At 36.5% G+C, this 15,832-nt stretch overlaps 1 long non-coding RNA gene across 1 annotated transcript; it reads right to left on the reverse strand.

The window, feature by feature from the left end:
- Nucleotides 1–432: 432 nt before the first annotated feature.
- LOC135965038 (uncharacterized) lies at nucleotides 433–5,579 on the reverse strand. The gene is made up of 2 exons (XR_010577881.2): nucleotides 5,448–5,579; nucleotides 433–1,312 (listed from the first exon to the last, which is right to left on the reverse strand). It is a non-coding gene; the product is annotated as an uncharacterized lncRNA (long non-coding RNA).
- Between the last annotated feature and the right edge of the window lie 10,253 nt (nucleotides 5,580–15,832).

The raw sequence follows: 15,832 nt of genomic DNA on the forward strand, positions 1-15,832 counted from the left end.
TATTTCATTGCCTGGTGATAGGCATAACACCTAGAATAAAATGAAAAAAAAAAATGAAAGAATACTTGGAAATTAAAGACATGACAACAGAAATAAGACATTTCACAAATAGTATGGCAGATAAAGTTAAGAAAAGGTCCAAGAAAATAAAAAGATTAAAACTTTGGAAAATAGTAGAGAAAAAATACAAAAATCTAAAGATTGATTGAGGAAGGTGGTTAATAGGAGATCTAGAAACAGAAAATTAGAAAAAAAAAAGAGATGAAATTAGCATTTAAAGAAAGAAATTTCTCAGAACTGATGGACATCTGTTTCTAAATTGGCAGAGGCCACCCCAAATGACCTGCATCAATGAACATTATCTTTTTAAACATTTGGCATCAACCAAAAATCCTGGAAGCTTATAATAGGAAAAAAAAGAGAGAGAACAGATACAAGGGTTCAAAAATTATAATGTATCAGATTTCTAAATAGCAACAATATGGGTTAGAAGACAATATTATTTTTCAAAAATTTGAGTAAAATATACATATTTTAAGTGTGCAATTTTATACAGAACAAACATCAATCAAGGATAAGGTACTGAGAGATAATAAATTGTTAACTTTTGCTGCATAATAATGTTACTGCAAATTAATTGGCTTAAAACAACACACATTTGTTATCCCATAGTTTCAGTGAGTCAGGAGTCCAGGCACAGCTTAGCTGAGTCTTCTCCAAAGTTACCATCAAGGTTTTGGCCAAGACTGGGTTCTTATCTAGAGGCTTGATTGGGGATGGATCCACTTCCTCCTGTATTTTTGTCAGCAGCATTCAGTCTCTTGAGGAATGCAGACTGAGGGCCTCAGATTCTTGCTGGATGTTGGCCAGTGGCTTTTCCCAGTTCATTGTAACATGGCTTCTTCATGGGGCAGCTGTTCACAATTTGTAACTTTTTTCTTTAAAGCCAGGAATGGAGAAGTCTTCCAGCAAGACAGGTACTACAATTGTATGTAATGTAATAACAGAAGTGAAAACCTGTCCTTCTTATATACTTTATTGAATAAGGGGAAGGGATTATAGAAGGTGTGGATACCAGGAGTGGAGATCATGGGGCCATTTTTAGAGTCTGTCTGCCATTGTCCATCATCTGGCCCTCAGTGATTCATGTCCCTTCCCCATGCAAAATACATTCATTCCTTTCCAAGATCTCCAAAACTCTCAACCTATTAGAGCATCTATTGAAAGTTCAGAATTTCATTATATAAATTAAGTTCAGGCATGGATGAGTTTCCTTGAGTATAGTTCCTCTTGATGCATGGATCTGCAAAAACTAAACAGACAAGTTACCTTCCCCCCAACACACTCCAATTATGGTGATGGGACAGGCATAGGATAACAGCTATAGACATTTTTATTTTTAAAAGGAGGACAAATAGTATGCAAGAATCACTGAATCACAGCAATTCTAAAAGCCAGCTTCACAAATGTTGGGAGTTTCTTGATTAGCTTTTAAGATCTAGGAATTATTTTCCCTGGTTCTGGACTTTTAGTTCTACCCTCTAAGTCAAGAAAAGTATAACAAGCATTTGTTACTCAGCAGTTATATTAGCCTGCCTCTTGCTATGTAATTTAAGTGTTTGATAGCCTCTTTGTTTTTGACACTGTCCCTCTACCTTTCAGTTCAAGCTGGCAGTGGTTTTGCTAAAATAACATTTTCAAAAATGTTTAAATCCTCTAAGGTCCACTCCATCAGGCAAAAGCCACATTTTGTTTCAAGTTCTTCTGCACTTTGGATTCCTTCTGAGATAGGTGAGGGACAATACCCTTAATATTTCTAAGTGCCATATGGTTTGATTGAGAGATTCCAAAAAGCATACTCTTAGTCTCTTTCAAGGGCTCCTTGTGTGATTGAGCATTACTATGATCTTTTGATCTGAAGTTTTAATAAAAAATTGTATAGGCATACCCCAGAATTTTTGTCTAGACTATACTTTTCTAACAGTGCTTGGAAGCCATCTCTTAATTTTAGTGTCTTTTGACATACGGAGAGGCTAAAATTTTTCAGAATAATCAATTTCTGTTTCCTTTTTGTTTACTGTCTTCCCTCAAAGTATGTCTCTCTTCTCACATTTTACCAGAAGTGGCATGAAGATACTAGGTTGAAAGAAACTTCAGCACTTTGTTTGGAAATCTTCTTAGTTAAATAAATCTATTACTTTCATGCTCTCCTTCCCACACGACTACAGGTTACAATTTCACTAAGCTTTCTGCCACTCCATAAAAGGGATGCTCCTTTATCCAGTTTCCAATAATGCGTTACTCACTGGCTCTGAGACCTCACTGGCAGAATCCTTAAAATCTAAATTTATAACAGTCTATCAATATTTTTCTCATATTCCTCTCAAAATTCTTCCAGCCTCCATCCACTGCCGAGTTCCAAAGTCCTTTCCACAATTTTTAATATTTATTATAACAATACCCCATTTCCAGGTTCTGAAATCTATATTCATTTCTATTGCTGTGTAATAATATTAACACAAACTTAGTGACTTAAAACTGCATATTTTAACTATTCAATACTTTCTTTGGGGCTGAAGCTTGGGCATGACTTAGCTGCAAGGCTATAGCCAAGATGATAGCTCGGACTTTGTTCTCATCTGAAGGTCTGACTGGGAAGGATTTGCTCCCACATTCTCATGTTTGTTGGCAGCATTCAGTTCCTGCAGGATGTCAAACTGAGGACCTCAGTTTCTTGCTGACTGTCAGCCAGAGGCTGTCCTCACCACCTCACTGTGTGACCCTCTTCACAGTACACCTCACAATATGGAAGCCTTTTTTTTTTTTTTTTAAGCCAGTAAGAAAGAGAGCCTTCTAGTAAGACGAGCATTATGCATTACAGTCTTATGTAATATAATCATGGAACTGACAACCTGTCTTCTTTGCCATATTATATTGGATAAAAGCAAGTTTCTATATCCCCACCAATGCAATGGCATGAATATCAGGATGTAGGAATAATGGCAGTAACTTAGAATCTCTCTACCATGGATATGTTCTACCAAAATGAATGGAGTAAACCAAGAAGATGAAGATATAGGATCCAGGAAGCAGTGTACAAGTTAGAGGAATCCTAGAAGGAAAGTGAAAAGAAATCCCAGGGTGGCAGCTGTGCAGTAAAACCAGAGTACAGATTAGAAAAGAAAAAGACAGGGCTCCAGGGGGATATTAATATTAAAAGAAATAGGACAATAGATTACCCTACCACTTTGACATAATTGAGAGGTGTTTCATTGTTGTATTGGAGAGTATGGACATGAATTCATGGTACGTAAAAAGGAAACTGAACAAACAAAGAAAAGGAACAATTAGCCACTTCAGGAAAAATTAAAAGTTGAAGAAAGAAAATATAATCATAGTATACCCCTTAGGTTGAGGTGTGAACAGAGTTGAGAGTCAGAATAATAAACATACTACATTTTTGTTCAATCTAAATGGTGACAGAAATATACACAGAGGGGGGTGGAATAAAACTTGGGTGAGACTACGGTGACTAGAAGGAAGTGAGAACCCCTTAAGCCTCATCTTCCATGAGTTCAAAATGCATAAATAACCTCAAAACTGGAAAAAGCAAGAAACGGCAATAGATAGTTAATTTTAGAAATATGGTATTAAATACCAGAAGAAACAGCGAAATGTGCTTAAAAAGATTGTCCTCATGCAGTGAGAATCAGATGAAAGGATATTTACAGAAAGAAACTCCTGCTTTTCCATGGTCAGCCTCGAAGCATTAACTAACATTTTGAACAATATACATGTATTACTGAAATAAAAATTAAAATTAAGTTAAAAATTTCAACAAACAAAAAGAAAAAGAAATTGTGATTTAATATAGCTCTGCAGAAAAATTTTAAGAAGTCTTTACAGAATGTAGCTAAATTATCCTTCCCTCTTTCCCCAGTCCTATAGCATTGGTGGTGGTATCAGTAATGAATTATACTGAGAGGAGGTTTGGGTATGAAGTGTTCTAGAACCTTAGCAAAACTCACCAATGGGGAGCAGAGCATTCTAGGATTAGATGTAGTCTCAGTCCCTCCAGATTATTGCATGGGCTGGAAAAATCAGGCTGAGACTGGTGAGAGAAACGGCAGTTTTACAAAGCCAAGTGTTGGGGGCCCTCATCAATGGGAGAAGATAGTTAGAAGAACTTAATTTTCTAAGAGAATATTGTGGGGAGAAATTCCAGACTGCAGAAAGATTCTGACCGATTACAGAGTAACTTAGAGTGGAATACAGATCCTTAAGAGAGGAAGTATATGGGAGCAACCCAGTGGTCAGAGTTCCCACGAGAAGATGTGAGATTTCAGGAAGAGTTCCAGTTCATGTGGAGTGCTGGGCAAAGAATCCAATTTAAAAATATACTCATATGAAATTGACCAGAAGAGAGGAAATGCAAATAGGATTTTATAACTCAAGAGATTACACAGAACCATAGGCCTTACCTTTAACTCATCAGAGAGTTAAAAACAAATCTTCAATCCAGTACTAACCATAATGGAGAACCATGTTCTCTGTCCCTGCCTCAGTTAGCTCAGAAATCTGGGTAGACACTGGGCCCTGACTTATCGATTGGGTTCATTGTTCAATGCAATTCTAGAGGACTGAACAGTCATGGCAGAAGGAAAAAATGTCAATTACATTTTCACTGCATTCACTTACAACAAAGTAGCAGAACAAAGTGTCAGCAAAAATAGCATGTATATGATGAGGGTGAAATATTTAAACAGCACAATCTTGGGCTTCTAGATTTAGAGTAAAGAAATGATCTTTGAAAATATGACATAAGGAGCAATAACAACGTATTTCTATTCAGTGGGTAGTCTTCATTGGTATGGTATTCAGTTTGGAAATAGATATTTCTCAACAGAAATATCAAGAATGTCTGTAAAGCAACTCTTTCAGCAATAGCTAAAGGTAGATACTGGAATGGGTAAGTCACAATGACAACTACAGTTAAAATTCCAAATCCCGGAGTGGGCAGATCATGTAAGAAGAATTCACAAAAGAAGGCAGTTTATAAAGCCAATTTCTACCCTGCCATTTGCTACCCATCCTGTTTAAAACCCAGGACATATGTAATAGGAGAGTTGAGAACACCATAGATTAACCTTGTAATGATATCTTGAGACCACCTTCTCACAATGTATCTAGCCATCCCAGCCCATAACCATCACTACTTGTCAATTTGAGAAATCATGCAAGGCCCTGATCTCTGACACACCAATTAAGCATGAACCTGAAGAGATTATAATGGCCTTGAACAAAGTAAGATCAAACCTACCCAACCAAGCAACAGCGACAGCAGTTCTAATTAAAGGCCATTTGGAGAGAAGAGTTATGGCTGTCTGAGAAGCGTGGGAGTATGCAGTGACAGGTCCATGGGCTACAAGGATCAGCAGAGATATTACCTTTACAGGGCTGCATGAGCTCCTGCTTCCGACCCAAATCCCCATTGGCAGGCCATGTTCTACAATAACCTGCTGCCTTTAATAATGCTCTTTCTTCTGTTGCTTTTAACTCACCGGGCACAGTGTCATCACAGAAAGGCAGAGAGAACAAGAAGCTGAAAATATCCTTTTAGAACATCAGCACTGATCAGGACAGATATTTTTAGTAAGCGATTGTCTGTCAAATCTGAGTCACATGGCATGCCATTTTAATGATCTGAGAGTTTGCAATTCCCTAAAAAGTGACAGCTGCAAATGAGAATTTAGGAGGTACCACCAGGCAAGCAGAACATTGATCAAACCTATTGACAGAATCTCTAATCAAAGTAAAGTGTTGGTGGCGATGCCGAGTTTAAAATCCTCCTCTCAGTGATGAAGTGCTTTCTGGCCAGGCATTTTCAGTGTTAACATGGAAGATCCATTACTATGTGACTCTGGCTAATGTCTTCAAGAGTCTGTCCGGCTTTTACTGCTTACTACATTTAAGATATTTTTCCTCCCTATAAATATGTGATGGCACAACATTTCAAAAATAAATAAAATGTGAATCGCTGCACATTATGTTCTGTGAATTTTTTAAAAATTAAAATTGATATATAATAGTTGTACATACTTTTGAGATACAGGTGCTATTTTGATACAACGTGTAATGAGCAAATCAGGGTAACTGAGGTATCTATTACCTCAAATATTTATCTTTTTTGTGTGTATTGGGAACATTACAATTCTTTTCTTCTAGATATTTTAAAATATACAATAAGTTATTGTTAACTATGATTTCCCTACTGTACTATCAATATTTTTTCTCTCTAATTGTATCTTTGTAACCCTTAACCAACTTCTCTTCATTCTTCCCTCCCCACTCCCATTCTCAGCCTTAGGTAACCACCATTCTACTCTCTACCTCCATGAGATCCACTTTTTTAGCTCCCATATATGAATGAGAACATGTGATGTTTGTCTTTCTGTGCCTGGCTTATTTCATTCCCATAATGACCTCCATGAAATGTTAAATGGAAGTTCTTGGTTCATCTGTCTCATCTGTTATTGACCAGTTGCAGCAAGAATCAAAGGAGGTACCCATTCTCCCTAGTCCTGCTCCATGCCCTATGCCACCTTGCCCATGTGACTAGTCACCCATAGCCTTCTAACAAAGAGATCTTTTACCTTGGCTTCATATTATCCATGGATACATCTTGAGGAGTACCCATGAAGAAGCTGTCTGAGGCTACTTCTTTTTGGTAAAAATACAGTTGAATAAACCTTTTGAGAAGGCTGCTTAAAGGAGTGAATAGTTTTGGTTACAAAGCTCTGTGCTGCATCTCAGTTTCCCTCAAAGGCATTAACATCAAGCTAGAATCATAATAGCAAATTTTCAGGAATGCATCTGAGCTCATCCTTTTCTTGTTCTGTTCTCTACAAGGACTGTTGGTTTATGACTCCAATTTTATTATTAATAACTTTGGATCTTAAATCTGCTCAAAACCATGACAATCACTTTCAGATTTTTAACCAACTTCTTTTCCTGACTTCAGACATTCTCTTGCCCTATTGGGTTATAAACAGTCCTGTCCAGAACTCTGGTTTTCATACTACCTCTCGTAAACCATTGTGCTAACTCCTCTTCAGAATTTCCATTACTGACTCATCACCCTAGAGCTCTGCTAAATCTCTTAGGATTAAACATAAATTTTCTGCAATTCTTATTACATGATTTCCTCGTTCTTCAAAATGCTTGCCTATTCACATCTACACCAGTATAGTATACTTGTTCACAATGGAAACAAAATTATATAGTAGTTTCAACAATGAAATTGTTCACGAATTCTTATGTAATTAGTTTCATGAAAAAAAAAATGGGGTTGGAAATCTACCCCATAGTTTGCCAGTATTCCTTGGAAAGCCTGAAATATTAGATAAGCACTCTGAACATAAATTTATATTAAGGAGTATAGTTAACAGAAATGCTACAAAGCACATTTATTAACACTCAGTATATAGACTGTGTTTATATGTTGAAAACTCTTGATAATCTCTACTCTGTAAAACTAATCACTTGACCTGCAAATGCTTGTGCTTTCCTGGCTGGAATTTTGGGATCTACCTGCTGTGGTTCCCAGGACTCCGGTACAGATGCTAAATTCTTTATTTTGCTAGATTTCTGAATGAGAAAATCTTTTGGAATATTTTACTTAATGTGTCCCTTTCTCACAAAAGAACATACACTGAATTTTGATTCTGGGCAGAAAACCCTCACTGATCTCTGCTTTACTGATTTCTTAGCTCAAGGAATATTCAGATGCAATATGTGAAGGTAGTATTTTTTCTTTGGAGTCATAATAGCCACATTAGTGCTAAAACATTATCTCTAATTATTATGCCAATACCTCATTCTGTATCTGACCATTGAGCCAACTTTGAGCTTTACCTCAACCTTTACCTGTTCCTCAGTCTCAACATTTCCTTGAGTCTTCCTCATTACTCTATTCCTAATGTTACCTCTTTTCTCCGTTTCCTTGATTCCATGAAGGCATGGAATACTATTTCACTCCATGACTCTATCAACTTGCAATATTTCCTATTCTGTCTTTTCAGCTCCAACAGCAGAACACCACCATTCCATTAGAAAAATGAGATCTCAGTTTGTTTTCCTCTTAGTTCTTATACTCATTTTGGGCAATTCTGGGACGCTTCCATTCTCTCCATGAAGAGTCATTTCTGACTGCCTCTGAGCCACTCTTTCTCAATATTCCTCACCCCTCCCCAGGCCTCTCTCCTTACACTGTCACAATGACATGTGTTGTCTTTCCCAAAAAAGCAACTGTCATTTCTGTACCCACCTTATTAAGCCAGGGTTTTGAACATTTACTTGAAAATTAAAGTTTAACATGAAGAATTCTAAGAACCTAATCATTACATCAGTGATTTGAGAAGGAAAATAAATGGAAGAAAGGGAAAACCCTCAATTAGAAAAGAACCAGTGTGGCTCCTAAAGTAATGAGGATAAATCTCACTGTTCTGATATGTATCTATTTAGTCCTATAACTCTTTAGCTAGTTCTTCAACTTGCTATCCAATGATGCCAAATCACTAATAGCTTTCTAAGGATAAGTTTCTCCACAGTTTTGCATATGCTATTCTCCTGAGCAGAATTCTGCATCCCTGTTCCCACTGATTGAATATTTCCTTTGTTGTGTTTTGGACTTCTTGATAAGCCACCACATCCTATTTGAATATTCAGCATAAATGTTACCAATTATCTGGTGACACATAAGCCAACTATTGCTTATTCCAACCACCTGGCATATATCCCTCACCAATGCGGCACTCACCTCACTCTACTGAAGCAGTTTGTTGATTTGCTCATTAGGCATGAGCTTTTTGAGGTCACAGACTTAATTGTTGTGTCCCAGCTTGTGGCACAGTGCATGACATGGGGCACAGGCTCAATAAATGAACAGTCCCCAGGAAATATTTTCAGCAGCCATCAGTCTGCATGACTCCTTCAGGTTCTCCTTCAACCTTCCAGTTACTTTTGAACGTTTTTTAAAGTCAGTATCTTAGTCAGCTTGGGCAGCTATAACAAAATACCATAGCATAGGTGGCTGATCAACAACAGAAATGTATTTTTTACAGTTCTGGAGGCTGGAAGTAAGAGATCATGGTGATACCATGGTCAGGTTCTGGTGAGGAATCTCTTTCAGGTTGCAGATAGCTGACTTCTTGTATCATCGCACGGTGGAAGGAGACTGAGGTAGTTCCTTGCCTCTTCTTGTAAGGACATTAATCCCCTTAATGAGGTTCCACCGTCATAACCTAGTTATCTCCTAAAAGCCCCATCTTCAAATACCATCTTATTGGGTGACATTACAGGTAAACTTGCAATGACATTACAGATAAACAGACACGCTGAGTTAAAGTAGGCAGAATTAGTAATGTCGCACAACCTCAGACATCTGAAAAGGAAAATTAATACAGCAGAAAAATAAGATATCCCATGAGAAAAGAGGAAAGAATATTGATAGGCATTTGGACTCATAGCTTCCTTTTACAGAGTAAGCTTGACATAGTCAGGCATCTTGATGTTTATGCTTTGTAGATATATAGGACAGCTTCTGACTCAGCATGTTAATTCTAGAAAGACAAAAATCTTTCCAGAAAGATGACATTCAATAAATTGCTCCAATGGTCAAATAAGGATATAAAGATAGAAAAAGCATCAACATAAAAATTTGCATTAAGAAAAAAAATAAGTTAACTCTGCAGCTGGAAGGGAAAAATGTCCAATACAAATTCAAATTTTTTTACTGTTTTTTTATAGAACAAGACAGCCCTATACAAGTCCTCATAGCAGGACCACAGCTGGTACCTCCAGCAATGCCTGGGAAGCCTTCGTTCTTTGTATTTTAAAAAAGCAGCTCATGAAAACCCAGCATCCATTTCAAGCAATTGTCATTGGTAAGAACAAAAATTGTGAAATTTTATTGTTCATGAAATTGGTTTTTCAAATAAGAAGCCTTACGCTGCAGAGAGATCTCTTGTTTGTGACACAAGCGTCTTCAGAGAAAGTTGAATGAATGTATGAGGATGGAGTCCTTGTAGGTCAAATTGTTACACTGCCCTGAATGAGGACTTGGCCCTCAACTGCTCGCATGGTATTTGCAAACTACCAGTGACAGATTTTTTTTTTGTATTTTATGTTCTAGGGTACATGTGCACAACGTGCAGGTTTGTTACATATGTTTACATGTGCCATGTTAGTGTGCTGCACCTATTAACTCGTCATTTACATTAGGTATATCTCCTAATGCTATCCCTCCCCCCTCCCGCCACCCCACAATAGGTCCCGGTGTGTGATGTTCCCTTTCCTGTGTCCAAGTGATCTCATTGTTCAATTCCCAGTGACAGATTTTAAGAAGTCTATGCTATGGATGCTGAATTACTAGACATTCTGCTCACTAGGAAAGTTTACACAGGGTGATTTAAAGGGATGTTTCCAATACTGCAAACTTTCCTCTTGAAAAATAAGTATAATGTACTGATTATTTTTTTACCTCAGGGATGAAAAAGAACCTATGTAGTGAGATGTGGAGAGAAAAGTAGCCCTATAAAGGTTTATTTTCTTTAAAGCAACAAGAGAAGAGTAGTTCAGTTTCTAAACTTCTAGACTTCGAACTAAAATGGAAGATTCAGTATGGTTATGCCTGCATCCAACTCAAGTTACTGAATCCATAAAATTACAAAATAATAAAGTAGACTTTCAGAGGATGTATCTGGGAAATTTTTTAACCCCCAAATTCTAATTTCACGTATGAGGAAGTTGAAGTGCCAGAAGGTTGTGACTTTTCAAGAAAGTGACAAGAGCGATAACTCACATTTTCTCATTCTAATTACCATGTTTGCTCCACTATGATGTATTCATTTACAGGCAATTACACTATTTCTCAAAACCTGGTAAGGTAATTAGATTACTTTAATAATTACACATACTAGAAAAAGAATTAAAGTTCTGGATATAATGAAAAGACTCTCATACACAACACAACTGTAACATAATCCTACACATAAAAGTTTACCTTTTAGTGAATTGTGAATGAAACATTTTGATCTCCATGTTTTTACTTTTTGTAATATTTTCCAACTTCTTTGCAAACAGATTAGAGAAACAAGGTGCTATCTGTTGGGGACATCCATCCAAAAAGTACATACAATGAGCAACACAGTATCACGCATTTTGAATTTTTATCTCCCTGGACCACAGCCTCAATTATTACTGAAAATCATTGAGCATTTACTATGGTTCATTCTTCATTTCTCATCCTTGCTTGTTTCTCTCAGGAAAGGGAGGTTCGGTGAATGTATTGGACCTTGTTTGTTGGTTCTCAGCATTTATTCCCACTTCCTTTCATATAGTTCAGCAATTACAAGCTAGAAAAACACTTAGCACTGGCTGTCTTGCAAATAGGATTGTGTATGCAATTAGGTTTCTGTCAATGAAATGTGCTCATTCAAGATTTGGGAGGCGGAAAGCATGCGGGGGTCATTTCCCCAAAGTTCCAACAAATGTCCATGATGGAGATGACTGCACTATTTGCTCTGGTGTTCCATGGGTGTGAGGCAGCTCTGACTGTGACTGTAGCACCAGTAGAGTCTTGATGGTTTTCACCTACAGGAGATAGATCTTGCAATCAGTAGTTCACTAATAAACCTCCTGACTTTTCTTCTCCATAGCCCTTCTAATCATTTTATAAGCACCCAATTCCTTACATTAAATCCCTTACTTCTAGAAAGACATGGAATTGTTTCTCTTCCCTGCACTAACTCCTAATAGGATAACCATTGGAAAGAGAAACCTTCCAGCATCTCAAATCCTTTGCTTGATTTATTTCCATAAATCAACCAGGAGACTAGAAAGGGTGGGAGGAAGACATTGTCTCAGGAGCCTGAGCCATGGGCAGAGTCTGGGTTGTTGAGAGAGGACACAGTAATAAACCAAGAGCCTGGACTGGGAAAGCAATTCCTGGTTATTTATTACCTACTGATTTTTGGATAAAGACTCAAATCCTTAAGATGGTCCATAAGAAAGGCTTTTGTGCCTTCTTTCCCAGCTCCATGCTCTGTAGCCACTTGACTTTGTTTTGGGTCCTTGAACCATCATGTCTTCTCCCATTTTAAAGAATTTGTAAATGCTCTAGACTTTCCCTGAAATACATGCCTTACTTATCAATCTCCTCTCTTCCCACTCCACCTTTTCCCTAAAGCCCTGCTGTCTGCCTTGGTGCTCTTTACATACTTCATTCCTCTTTTTTTTTTTTTTTTTCTGATCTCATTTCAAATTTCAATTCCTCAAGGAAACCTTGCCCTAATCCCAGAGACCAGATGAAGATCTACTTGTATACATTTTATAGCACTTAACACAGTTTGTATTTGTACTTTGTGTACAGGTACCAACTGTGCATTGCATTCTTTCTGAAATCCCAACCCACAGAATCCTGAGATAAAATAGTAATAAAATATTTGAAGCTACTAAGTTTTGGGATAGTTGTCTATAGCAATAGATAACTGGAAAAAACCTCATAATAATTGTTTTTATTGAAACATTTATTTGTTGACAAGCACTGGTTGAATAAATGAATTTCCAATTAAATAGATACATATTGAAGTAATGAGTGTGCATTCTATTCCTGACAGATTAGCAATGATAGGCAAGGTTGATCATATCTATCACATTAAAAAGACTACAGCAAAATAATATTCTTAGATATCACTGGCAGAAATGTAAATTGGAACAATCTCTTGGAGAACAATTTAGAAATCCCTGTTAGAAGGCTAAACACCTATTTGCTTTAGTCAAGATAGTCTACTTCTAAGAAGGTATCCCACAGACATACTTATATGAGTACAGAAACGTATGCTCAAGTACATTCCCTATGGAGTTTTTTTGTGATGGTAAAACCCTGGAAATAATATAAATGCCTATCAATAGAAGGCTAGTTACATAGATTATGATATATCAATTAAATGGAACAACTTCCCTTTATTGATAAGTGTGAAGTAAAACCTGTAAGTACTGATATCAAATTATCTCTGAAATGCATTGTTAAATGAGAAAAGCAAGATGCAGAATACTGCTCATTGTAAAAATATGTGTCAAATAAATGGATAAGTGGTTTGTGTATAAGCACACTATTTTTAGAAAGCTGATTAAGAAACTGGTGACATTGATAGCCATTGGGAGGTGGAGCAGGGGTCTGGTATGGTGGAAAATTTACTTTTCACTGAGCGCACATTGGTACTGTTAGTTCTTTTTCCACATATGCTTGTTTTACTGTTTCAATCTAGAAAAAGACTCCAGCACCTTATTAATCAAAATTTCCAACTGAAACATGAGTACAAAAAGCTGTTATTGCAAAGACATCATGCTAGATGTTTTCTTAAACTTACAACAGTCATCCCTAGCAAAGAATAGACAAGCTAAGGAATGTTTCAAGGGAGAAGAAATAATTTTTCTCTGGAATTCAGGAAAATTAGCAAACCTTAAGAGTTTTGCAACCTTATTTCAAGCCTTCTAGCTCTTAACTTTTGTGACTCAGTTTTTTTTTTTCCTGGAATATAATTCAGAATAATGTTCACATAATCACACATCTTTACATTTGTTTGCAAGCAAAATCCCAAAAGGACTTGCAGGCAGCATTGTGATACTAGATTTGCCTGTAGCTTTCCCACTTTAATCAAAGTTACCACCAAACGGGCTTCTTTTCAAGCATTTCTATTAATGCACCACAGGCTAATTAAGTTTTAAAACCTGGCACAGATTTCTTCACAATTTTTTTAAAATTAAATTACCAGCAAATCCCTCCTTTGCCATTACCTGCCATTCAGTGTCTTTGTAAAATTAATTGGCTTTATAAATAATTCAGATCTGTCTATTATTTTCATGAGTAAATGCAAGATCTCCACAAATCCTATTTGTATTGTCTATTATTTTCATGAGTAAATGCAAGATCTCCACAAAGCCTATTTGTATTATTTATTTTTCAAAAAGCTAAAATGATTGCTTGAATAAGGCATAGAGGGAAGAAAAACTTCTCTATTGAATTAATGTAATGCAAAGATCCAGAACTGAAAGCAATGATAAAAGATATTTCTTGCTCTATTATTTTTGTTTTCATGCTGTTTCCTTCTCAATAATTAAAAAAAGTTACATGAATCTGTTTTCTTTTTTTAAGAAACACAGTTGAAAGTTTTTTTCCTTTCCTTTCCTGTTTTTAGTTTCTTTCTCTTTCCTTCTCTTCTCTCCTTTCAGTTATAACTCCCAGCTATAATATGTAATCACATTCTATTTTAATAAGCCTTGATTTAAATTCATCCTTGAAATTCTTTATTTCTACATGAAGTCTTACTCATATACCAAAATTGACACTGAATGCATCTTTTTTCTAAGTTTTGATCCTCTAAATTCCTTTCCAACAGGATGATAAGATGTAACTCTATCGTTTTCTGGTGTATGTTTTTTAATCATTTTGCACCTACAAAGGTGGGATACTAGTTTTCTACTGCTTCCATAACAGATTACCTTAAACTTAGCTACTTAAACCATATAAATTTATTATCTTCTAATACCTATAGACCAGAAGCCTGACATGGGTCTCACAGTGTGTGTTAGTCTATATTGTCTAGAGACACAAATAAAATTAACCTTCACACTGGGCTAAAATCATCATGTCAGTAGGGCCATGCTCCTTTCAGACAACTCTAGGGAAGAATCTATTTATTTTCTTTTTCCGGCTTCTGGAGGTTGCCTGCATTCCTTAGCCTGTGGCCTTTTTCTCCAACTTCAAAGCTAGCAAAAGTGGGTTGAATCCCCACATCATATCTTATCTCATAAAAGCTGCTTTTATTGAAAAATATATTTGTTGACAAGAACTTGTTGAAAGAATTAATGTCTAATTAAATAAACACATGTTGAAGTAACTAGCATCCATTCTATTCCTGACAGATTAACAATGATAAACAAGGTTGATCCTATCCATCACACTAAAAATACTACGGTAAAATAATACTCTTGGATACCATTGGTGGAAGTGTACTCTTACCTACTCTTTTACTTTTCTCACCCACTTTTAAGGGCCTCTGTAATTACATTAGGCTACCCAGCTCATCCAATATAATTCCATATGAAAACTTAATTCCCCTTTGCCATGTACACTAACATATTCACAGGTTCTGGAAATTGGCATGTGAACATTGGAGACCATTATTCTGCCTCTCACAGGAGATGTTGCACCATGGAGAGTGCATAGCTTTCAGGCTCAGGCGAATCTATACTACAATCCAAGTGTGCTCTCTCACCCAGTAAATGAGTTTAGCCAGCTAACCTCTCTGAGACTTAGTTTTCTATTTGCAAAATGAATTTAATAATTTCTAAATTGTGATAGTTTTTGAGGACTAGGAGTAATATAAAATGCCTGGATTGTGGTAAAAAGAAAGTTAAGAGTGGTCAGTATCATTCTTACCTATTTTTATTTGATCTTTACTTTGTTATGACATATATTATTCAAATGATATTTATTAATTAGTTTGTTATCAGATTATCATGTGTAGAGAATAGTGAGAAGGAGGTACAGAGAAACCTGCATATTAGAAGGGAAGGTGATTTCAATGAGGTCAAGGCCTTACGTGGTGGGATTGATGCCAGAGTGAGTAATCACTGTATTTGTATTGGCCACTCTCTGGGAATATAAGCAGAAGAACAAAAACAAAAACGAAACAAACTCATTCTTGTTGGCCCAGTTTAATTAAATATGCCACTTCCGGCTCTACTCAGTATCCTCTCAATTAAAGAC

The sequence above is a fragment of the Macaca fascicularis genome, chromosome 1, assembly GCF_037993035.2.
Source record: "Macaca fascicularis isolate 582-1 chromosome 1, T2T-MFA8v1.1".
In the NCBI taxonomy this organism is placed as follows: Eukaryota; Metazoa; Chordata; class Mammalia; order Primates; family Cercopithecidae; genus Macaca; species Macaca fascicularis.